This window comes from Carassius auratus, unplaced genomic scaffold (genome assembly GCF_003368295.1).
Source record: "Carassius auratus strain Wakin unplaced genomic scaffold, ASM336829v1 scaf_tig00001155, whole genome shotgun sequence".
NCBI lineage: Eukaryota > Metazoa > Chordata > Actinopteri > Cypriniformes > Cyprinidae > Carassius > Carassius auratus.
In genome coordinates this window covers 549,229-560,394 of record NW_020523344.1, presented here as the reverse complement: position 1 = coordinate 560,394, position 11,166 = coordinate 549,229, and positions in this window count along the sequence as shown.

The following is an 11,166-nucleotide window of genomic DNA, read 5'->3' as shown; positions in this document are numbered from 1 at the left end:
CAAACCTGCATTTATTTGATCAAAAATACAGAAAAAAAATAATAATATTGTGATATATTATAACAATTTAAAATAATTGTTTTTAAATTTATTATACTTTAAATTATCATTTATTTCTGTGATGCAAAGCTGAATTTTTAGGATCATTATCACATGGTCCTTTAGAAATCATTTTAATATGATGCTTCATTATCAAAGTTGGAAACAGTTCTGCTGCTTAATATTTTTTTCAGAACATGTGATACTTTTTTAGCATACTTTGAATAAAGGGACAAAAAAAAAGAAGCTATGTTTTTAAAATACAAATATTTTGTAATAACAATATACACTACTGGTCAGTAATTTGGGGTCAGTATTTTTCTTTTTCTTTTTTTTTTATAAAATCAATACTTTTATTCAGCAAGGATGTGTTAAAATATTGAAATGTGATAGTAAAGCAAATATATTATTAGAATATATATTATTGTTGAATATTATTTATTGTTGAATATTATTATTGAATAATAATATATATTATATATATTTTTTTTAAATGCAGTTCTTTTTAACTTTTTATTCATCAAATATATTAGACAGCAGAACTGTTTCCAACACTCATAACAAATCAGAATATTAGAATGATTTCTAAATGATCATGTGATAGACTGGATGTTACATGTGACACTGAAGGCTGGAGTAATGATGCTGAAAATTCAGCTTTGCATCCCAGGAATAGATTATTATTTTTAAGTATATTCAAATAGAAAACTATTATTTTAAGTTGTAATAATATTTTCACCAAAATCGAGTCAGATGATTTTCCGACTGTGGTGACAAAATTTAATGGATGTCGTGTCAATTCTGTAAGTGAAACTGTTTTCGTATAGTGATGCTACAAATTTTAGGCACAGTGCCAAACTGCATTTGAGGATGTATTTCTGCAGATATTTGACATATTGATACCAAACTTTATATGTGCCATTATCACCTCACACTGAGTGATAAACTCAAGAGTAATAAACTATTAATTAATTATTAATTATGAAATGTACAAAAATGCTAATAATTTTTATTTGTATTAGCCTATTGTAATAAAACTGGACTCAAAATATTCATTGGATCATGCAGACAACATTCATATCAATTATGTGATAGTAAGCAAAACTTCCTGTCGGCCATTTTGATTTGTTGAAAACCTACTTTTTAAACTGGTTTGTCCGAATTTCACCAAAATTGAGTCAGATGATCTTCAGACTGTGCTCACAAAAAAAAAAAAACTGGTGACTGCGTATCAATACACAAAACTGTTTTTGTATAGCGCCACAACAAATTTGAGGGTTGATGCCAAATTGCATTTGAGGCTATATCTCTGCAAAACTTTGAATTATTGTTGCAGTCAGTCTGATGCTACATGCCATGCTTAGCATCACATTTTGACTTTGCTTGGCCCCATAATTGCTGCTTGCAGCTATATTTATGATTTGTTTTGGGTACAGTGTTTTATCCCTTCCCTTCTTTTCCTCTGTTTTTACTTTGGTTTTCAGCAGGACTGAAACACACATTCTATTGTCCTGTCATGATAGTATTTGCTTGCTTATTTGTTCAATTGCCCTGTACTGTCTTGATTTTTGGACACTGTTCATGGAAACGTCTGTGTTCTTTGATCTTCTTTCTCTTTGGGGTTTTCACCGTTATTGTAACCTGGTTGTCAAACCTATGTTACTAAACGGGGAAAGAGAAAAAGAACAGGTAACATATCATGTGATATACATGTGCCACACTGAATTTTCAATTGTGAATAGAATACTAGTTTAGTGACAAAACAACAAAAAGAGCAATAATATATAGGTGCTATAGGTTAACACATACACGTAGCAAGGGCTTTTAAATAATATAATAAATAAAAAGAAAACAGATAGAATGAAAAAAGAATAGAGCAAGCTAGAGGTCTTTGCACACACACACACACACACACACACACACACACACACACGCACACACACACACACACACAACTTGGAACAATTTTACTTAAAATAAAAAAGATCATCTTTGTTACAGTATACGAACTTAAATATTTCAGTGCACTTAACATTCTTTACTTAAAATATTCAACATTATGCAATCTACGAAGTGATTTCAAGTTGTGTTAACTTAAAGGTGCTGTAGGGAACTTTTGTAAAAAAAATTTTTTTACATATTTATTAAACCTGTCATTATGTCCTGACAGTAGAATATGAGACAGATAATCTGTGAAAAAAATCAAGCTCCTCTGGCTCCTCCCAGTGTCCTATTGCCATTTGCAGAAACTCCATCGCTCCCGGTAAAAAATAACCAATCAGAGCTGCGGTCCGTAACTTTGTTTGTGTTCAAAATGTAAAAAAATATATAATAAGCGAGTACACCATGAATCCATTTTCCAAACCGTGTTTTTGACTTGTCCTGAATCACCTATAATAAGTGTTTATATTCGGACTATTTTAGATTGCTTCGGGGATACCGCGGCGGAGTAACCCAGTACCTTTGTGATTCTTCATAGACATAAACGGAGAGAAGTAGTTCCGGCTACGATGTTCTTCCGCAAGAGGCAAGCAGTTCTGTTTATTAACCGCTAGAGCGTCAAAAGTTCCCTACCGCAGCTTTAACATTTAAGCTCATTTATATTTAAAAATTGAGTTGAACCAACTTAACATTTTAACTGATTTTAGATCTTCAGCTATTGGTCTGCTTAGTACATTTAATATCTTAAATAAAACAAGCAAATTACACAAAATAAAGCATTTCAGTTTATTTCTGACAGACTGCAATGCGAAGGTGAAGCCTAAAACCACACATCATGAATGTACAACAAAATGTGACAAGTATACAAAAGCAAGTTCACTTCCAACATGTTATTTCCTCGATTTTTCACCCTTTGCAACACTTATTAAAGGATTTAAATTTTTTCCAACATTTACTTTTGTACAGAATTCCTAATAAAACTAAAAAAATATATATATATAAAAAAATACATTTTCTTTCTTTTTGTTTTGTTTGTAACACAGAGATTGCAATCTTCACAATAGATCACTTTTTTCACCCTTTGCAACAAATTTTCTAATTTACTCATGGAACATGCGACAAACATCCTAAGAATAAAACAATAATTGAATCAAAAAATTGCAGACAAACATTGTACATTGAGCTCTTTGGGGTAACTCAGATTAATTGCATAAATTAGGCCAAGCAGAAAAACACAAGCCTTTGCAACACCTGCCAATCCCGTCAACACCTCTATGCTTTCCAGCACTATCCCAGTCTGTAATGGATCATCTGTTGAACCACCTTTCGTGATGATTTTAAGTGTGAGCAGTTTCAGTTTCTCTTTATTTCCAGGAGTATCTTTAAAAAAACAAAAACAAAACAAAAGCATTGTTTACTTACAACACCACTTGATATTTTTTATGATTGTATCTCAGTGCAAAAAAACACATTGCAATGAAATAACACACACACACACAAACAAAAAAGATTTAGAAATAGACTTTTTTTTTTTTTTTAAATAGACAAAATCACAACTATACAGTGACTCCATAGAGTTTGTGAATGAAGACATTTTTTGACCAACTCATCTATAATGACAGTGAAACTGCTGATGGAAAATGAAGTTGAAAGAAAATTTAATTTTGAAAGAGAAAATAAAACTCTATACACCACAACAATTTTTTTTTTTTTAAAGCTAATTGGAGAATGGCCAAGTCAGTCAGCTGATCTACCCAAAATGTTTTCATCATTTACTCATCCTCACAATGTGCCTGATCAGTGACTTTCTTTAGATAAACAGAAAGTTATTTTCAATCCTGGTCCTGAAGAGCCACAGCTATGCACATTTTGTATCAATCTTATCCGTTAACAGTGTTCTCTTCGGATCAGTGGCAGAGGGAACGCAGGTTTAAATTTACAGTTGTGATCATAAATTCGAAGGTTTACTAGACAGAGGAATCATTGTCATTTAGAAATAAGTTTGTGTGTGTCTAAATAGAGATCACCATTACTTAATTATCATGCATACATATTGACATGTTGCATATATTTTAGAATGTAATATAAACCAAACCTCAAAATTAACCTGCGCCCAGGCCTGGACTGCCACTTATAGAGAACATTGTGACCAAACTTTTATTATTATTCTGGAATGGGTTTACACGTACAAACTCAATGTTTTCATAAGTATTCATAACACATTTCTACTGAAGCATTATTTTAAGCAATTCAGAAATTCTCTTTAAAAGTTCCTTTTTAGATCACAAACACAATAAACGAGTAATGTTATACGCTTACCTCTTTTCAGCATCTACATCATGTTGCGTTTCAGAATGCGTTTCTTCACCCATTAACACACACACACACATAAAAAACAGGGGTTCATTGATGGTAAATCAACAAAATCTAATATCATACTTAGTTTTCAAAAAATTTTAGTTTATCCCTTCTCACTGTCTTCACGTGTGCTTCACAAAATGGCTCCCTGGCAGGAAACAGCATATGACGTGGCTCACAGTCAAATACTTAAAATTTTATGCTAGATTTACTTAATTTTAACATAATCAGTTCACTTTGTAACTTATATTTTTGCATTACATTAACTATATATGTTAAGTAGACATTGAAAAGTTATAATACTAAGTTTTTTGAGTTTAATATATTTACTTTTATAAGTAATGGTTGTTCAGACAACGAATCGTTTTTTTCAGTGTAGTTAGATTTTCTTTTAAGAATTAGAATTGTGTGTTAAAGACAATCGGACAGTTTTAGCAATGTGGTCTGAGAAAGTCAGCAGATCATCAATCATAACTCCAAAGCTTCTAGGTGTTTTTTAAGGAGTTATGGTTGATGTGCCTAACTTGATGGTGAAATTGTGATGAAATGATGGGTTTGCTGGAATCACAAGCAGTCGTGTCTTGGCAAGGTTGAGATGAAGGTGATGGTGTCACGCTGTCTGGTCTCTGTTTCCCTGGGTGTCCACTAGTGGTCTCACTTCCCCTTAGGCACCTCACCGTAGGCACTACAATTCCCACAATGCTTTGTCCCTTCATCACAGTTATTGCACTCCTGTTAATTGCACCAGGTGTCTTCACTTATTAGTCATTATCCTCACTATATTTACCAGTCTTTTGCTGTTTGTCTTCATGGAGTCCTTTCCTTCCGTTACCCAGTTTTCTTGTCTTCTGAGTTCCTTGTCTCCGAGTTCCTGTTCCCATTCCTGTTCCCTTTCCTGTTCCTTCTTCGTTTGTTTGTTTGGATTGTATTCTGTTTTTGACCCTGGCTTGTTGGATTACGATTTGGATTATCCTTAAACCACACTGCGATTGGATCTTCCATCTCCTGTATTTCCCTGGGTCTCCGATCGTCACAGAAGGACTCCATCATGTTGAGATCCAGCGGTGTGGGACTTCATTTCCATTCCCCACCCAGTATGGTGAAGCGGAGAGCAAACTATTTAAAATTAACCACCCTGCACCAAGAGGGCAATGAGGTGGGTGCCATGGCACAAATGTTCTGGACCCTAGCATATGGTTTGGGATATAATGATGCGGCCCTAAAGGACTATTTCAATACCGGGCTGGATGACCCGGTTCCTCAAATAGAAATGGATCAGTTGGACACATTTGATTTCTGGGAATTCGTGTGCTACTTGCAGCATTGGCTTCGGTGGGATGCCCCAGCCACTCCTGTCTCTCACGGTGGGATGGCCGATTCTGAACCGGGGTCTGCAAACAGGAGGACCACCAGCCCAGCACCACTGCACAGTATGGTCGCCAGCCCAGTGCCACAGCACAAGTTGGCCGCCGGCCAGGCGCCACTGCACAAGATGTCTGCCAGCCCAGCATCACAGCACAAGGTGGTCGTCAGTCCAGTACCACGTTGCAAGATGGCCGCCAGCCCAGCACAAGCCAGTTCCCGTTGACCCTCCAGAGTCGAGTTAGGTTCCCGTTGACCCTCCAGAGTCGAGTCAGGTTCCCATTGACCCTCCAGAGTCAAGTCAGGTTCCCGTTGACCCTGCAGAGTCAAGTCAGGTTCCCATTGACCCTCCACAGTCGAGTCAGGTGCTCGTGGACCCTCCAGAGTCGAGTCAGGTGCTCAGTGACCTTCCAGAGTCAAGGCTAGTCACCGTTGACCTTCCAGAGTCAGGGCTATCACCGTTGACCTTCCAGAGTCAGGGCTAGTTACCGTTGACACTCCAGTCAAGTCAAGTCACCGGTGAAATTCATGGATAAGGGCAAGTCACCAATGATCTTCATGGGCAAAGTCCAGTCACCAGTATTCTTCATGAGCAAGGTCAAGTCACCGACTATTTTCATGGGCAAAGACAAGTCACCATTGATCTTCATGAACAAAGTCAAGTCACCATTGATCTTCGTGGGCAAAGTCAAGTCACCAGTGTTCTTCACGGGCAAGGGCAAGTCACCATTGATCTTCATGAACAAATGCAAGTCCACCAATGATCTTCATGAGCTGAGTCAAGTCAGCAATGATCTTCTGGAATCCAGTCTAAACACCATGGGATTACCTGAGTCTCTCCACATCTCTGTGGAACTACCAGAGCCTCTCCTTGTCTCGGCTGAACTAGCAGAGTCTCTCCTCGCCTCTGCGGAACTTCCAGAGCCTTGTCACGTCTCAGCTGAACTCTCTGAGCACTCGACTGATCCTGTCGTGGCCACGGAGGCCACCCTTAACTTGTTCATGTTCGCTGTTTCAGACTTGCCTAACCAGACTTGCTCTTCTGTGTCATCGATTCCACTGGGGTGGTCTTCTGCGCTGCAGAGGTGGCCCTCTTCCTCCACTGCACGGATGTGGTGGTCTTCTGCGCCGCCCTTGTGGGCTTCTGTCTCGACCGCACGGATGTGGTGGTCTTCTGCACCACCTTGGTGGGCTTCTGTCTCGACCGCATGGATGTGGTGGTCTTCTGTGCTACCTGGGTGGGCTTCTGTCTCGACCGCACAGATGTGGTGGTCTTCTACACCGCCCGGGTGGGCTTCTGTCTTGACCGCACGGATGTGGTGGTCTTATGCGCCACCCTGGTGGGCTTCTGTCTCGACCGCACGGATGCGGTGGTCTTCTGCACTGCCCTGGTGGGCTTCTGTCTCGACCGCACGGATGTGGTGGTCTTCTGCGCTGCCCTGGTGGGCTTCTGTCTCGAGTGCACGGAGGTGGTGGTCTTCTGCGCTGCCTTGGTGGGCTTCTGTCTCGACTGCATGGATGTGGTGGTCTTCTGCGCCACCTTGGTGGGCTTCTGTCTTGACCGCACGGATGTGGTGGTCTTATGCACCACCCTGGTGGGCTTCTGTCTTGACCACATGAATGCGGTGGTCTTCTGCGCCACCCTGGTGGGATTCTGTCTCGACCACATGGATGTGGTGGTCTTCTGCGCCACCCTGGTGGGCTTCTGTCTCGACCGCACGGATGTGGTGGTCTTCTGCGCTGCCCTGGTGGGCTTCTTTCTCGACCGCAGGGCTCCAATTCCACCTTGCACCTCTCTGGATTCCTGCCCTGTCGGTTCAGCCCTGGGGCCTGAACGTTATGTCCTTCTGGGACTTGTGTTTTGTTGTTGTTTTGTTTTTGTTTTGTCCACCTCCCTCCTGGGCTCCTTGTTTTTGTGTTTGCACTTCTTGTTTCTGTTTCCCCATTTTACCTGGTCCTCTTGTCTCTGTTTCCCCATTTTACCTGGCTCTCCGTCCATCCCCCTGGTCCTCTACCGCTCCACCTCCCTCCTGGTCTCTGTGTTCCTTGGTCTCTTCTTGGGTTTGGGTGGATCATCTGCCATCTGCTCCGTGGAGGCGGGGGTAATGTCATGCTGTCTGGTCTCTGTTTCCCTGTGTGTCCACTGGTGGTCTCACTTCCCCTTAGGCACCTCACCATAGGCACTACCGAGTTAATGTTCCCGTGCCTGTTCCCTTTCCTGTTCCTTCTTTGTTTGTTTGTTTGGAATGTATTCTGGTTTTGGCCCCGGCTTGTTGGATTACGATTTGGATTATCCTTAATAAACCACACTGCGATTGGATCTTTCGTCTCCTGTATTTCCCTGGGTCTCCGATCGTCACAGTCCATCATCCAGCAAGAAATGTCTGTTAGACAAGCTGAGATGCGAATAGCTACCGTCGGATCATCAAGATGGAATGAGAGTTAGAGTTGAGTGTCATCAGCATAGCAGTGGTATGAAAAGCCATGTTTCTGAATGACACAACCTAATGATGCCATGTAGATGGAGAAGAGAAGTGTTCCAAGAACTGACCCCTGAGGCACCCCAGTAGTTAGATGTTGTGACTTGGACACTTCACCTCTCCAAGATACTTTAAAGGACCTATCTGATAGGTAAGACTGAAACCATTGAAATGTGGTTCCTGAGATGCCTTTTGCTAGTATGGTTCAAAAGCAGCGGACAGATTAAGCAGGATAAGTACTGAAGATTTGGATTCCGCTCTTGCCAGTCTTAGAGCTTCAACAACTGAGAGCAAGGCAGTGTCAGTTGAATGTCCACATCTGAAGCCAGATTGGTTGCTGTCAAGGAGGTTGTTGTGTGTGAGAAATGTAGAGACTTGGTTTAACACAGCTCGTTCAAGTGTTTTTACAATGAAAGGAATAAGGGAAACTGGTCTGTAGTTCTCTAAAAGAGATGGGTTGAGGGTGGGTTTCTTAAGTAGTGGAATATAATATATAATAAAATTAGGGCCGGGACTTTAACGTGTTAATTGAGATTAATTAATTACACAAAAAATAACGCGTTAACTAAGATTAATTAATTACAGAAAAAAAAAATTCCCGCATTTTTTATAACTTATTTTTGCTCCGCGGAACGTTTCTCACTGGATTTGTTTCGCCGGACCGATTATACTGGAGCACCATCACATGCAGCACATCGAGCCTCAAGTATCACCTCAACGCAAAACATATAGCAACTAGCGTGGACTTTACATGTTATGTTGAACTATGTATTATTTTGTTGGGGCAACAGTTTATGTTGAACTCTTTATTGTTTTGGCCAAGGTTATTGAGAGTTGGACTTAGTATGTTATGGCCTCTGAAGCAACAGAGAGATGTTTTCTAATAGTCAGTGTTTCCAATGTTCTGAATGTAATTGACAGTATTGTGTTTTACTTAAAAAACTCTTTACAGAAGGTTCCAGCACCCATAAGCTTCCTGAATTTCTGAAATGTACTATTTCTAAATTGTTTCTAAATATTCTATTGCTACACTTCATGGCAAAAATTGCACTGGTCTGCTAGACTCGGTTGAACAAAAATAAACAATATTTTGTTGCTTAAGCTTATGTATTCAGTCATTATTCAATGGTATACTATAAATCCATGTGAAAAAAAATTACTTCTCACTGTTCTCAGGTCAAATATTTATTTGCGATTAAAATGCGATTAATTTCGATTAATTAATTACAAAGCCTCTAATTAATTAGATTCATTTTTTTTAATCGAGTCCCGGCCCTAAATAAAATATGATAATCAGACTTCAACATTCAGCATGTAAATCACAAAAAAATTAATAATTCAATTGTATTTATTATTTTATTTTATAAGTTAAATAAACAAATTAAAGGCAACAGTAAAACAAAGCAATTGCATAATTTATTCATGCCCCAAGTACCCCTACATTTATTTTTTTTAGTAACTAGAACTCTTGTGTAAGTAAACTATACTAAGCATTTGTCAGTACAAAATACTATTCCTATTTCACTTAATTATTATTTTAAATTTATTTTTTATTTTTGTTTAAGGCAGTTTGCATGCTTTTTAAAAGGACACCTATAATGCCCCTTTTTATAATATTGGTATTGAGCGTCCCCAGAATGTGTCTGAAGTTTCAACCCAGAATAACCAAGAGATAAATCATTATAACAGCTGGAAAATGTAATTTTTGGGTATTGTCTAAAAAAAAGAGCTGTTTTGGAGTGTATAGATTTAAATGCAAATAAACTGAATATTCCCACCCTGTCTCCAGAAGAGGGCATCGTGTACATGTCTCTCTGCAGTGCATATCTACAGCAATAAACTGTCGGGTCTCGGGGCTAATCACCTGCCTTTTTGGTGTGTGTGTGTGTATTTGTGTTTGTTTGGATGGTTTGACAGCTCACCGCGTCTGCCTGTTTGAGTTTCCACCGCCTTCCTTGTTTCCCCGTTGTTAACCTTAATTGCTCGCCACCTGTTCTCTATGTTCTTCTTATTTTTTCCCTTTATTATTCACTGTGTTTCTCTGTCTATTGTCAGACTGTTGTTGCTCGTGCCAATAGCTCCGATCTCCTAGTTGGTCTTTGTGCTCACCTTGTCGTGTCTTGTCCTCAGGCTCCAGTGTGTTTAGCTGATTTCTCTGCCCCCTGTTCTTACGAGCGCAGAGCTCCTAGAAGCTTCCAGCTGTCATCCCTCTGGTCTCGGCGGTCATACGAACTACTGTGGAACGTTACTCATCTGCTTTGACTCATCGACTTCTCATCCTCTCACTACGAGTGAAACTATGGGACGTGACTTATCTGCTCTGCCTCCTCTGCTTAAATAAAGCTCTGTGTAAACCCGCATCTGAATCCAGCCTGTCTCTCCTGACATAAACAGCCAGTAAAAGTAACTTAACTGAGAGCGAGAGAACCGGTGTTCGGTTTATCATTGTTAGGGTGGTTATGTTCACACACTGCTAACACACATTTATGTCCAAACACCATTTAAAAGTGGACTTTGCATAATAGGTGCCCTTTATTTAAAGCAAAACTATCATTTTGCATTATTGACACACTGTTTTCCTAATGAATGTTGTTCAGTTGCTTTGACGCAATGTATTTTGTTTAAAGCGCTATATAAATAAAGGTGACTTGATTTGACTTGACTTTAAGTAAGTCCAACTAATTAGATTTTACAGCGTAGGGACGAGTTTGCACTATTAACTGTTTGCATACCAGCATGCATATTACAAGTATATCTGCTGTTTATAGTAGAACACATTCTATTCCCCATTCATTGATCATTGGTCGAAAGATCTTGCACAAAATAATCTGCAGTATAAAGGGTAAACGAAAGGACTACCATAACATTTGGCATCTGGTTATACAATTTCTGGAAAATAACTAAATATTGGCAGAGGCAATGTTAAATGCCTCTCACTCTGCTGATAGATATGTTTATATATGTTGTGCTTTTGTATTTGAAAATA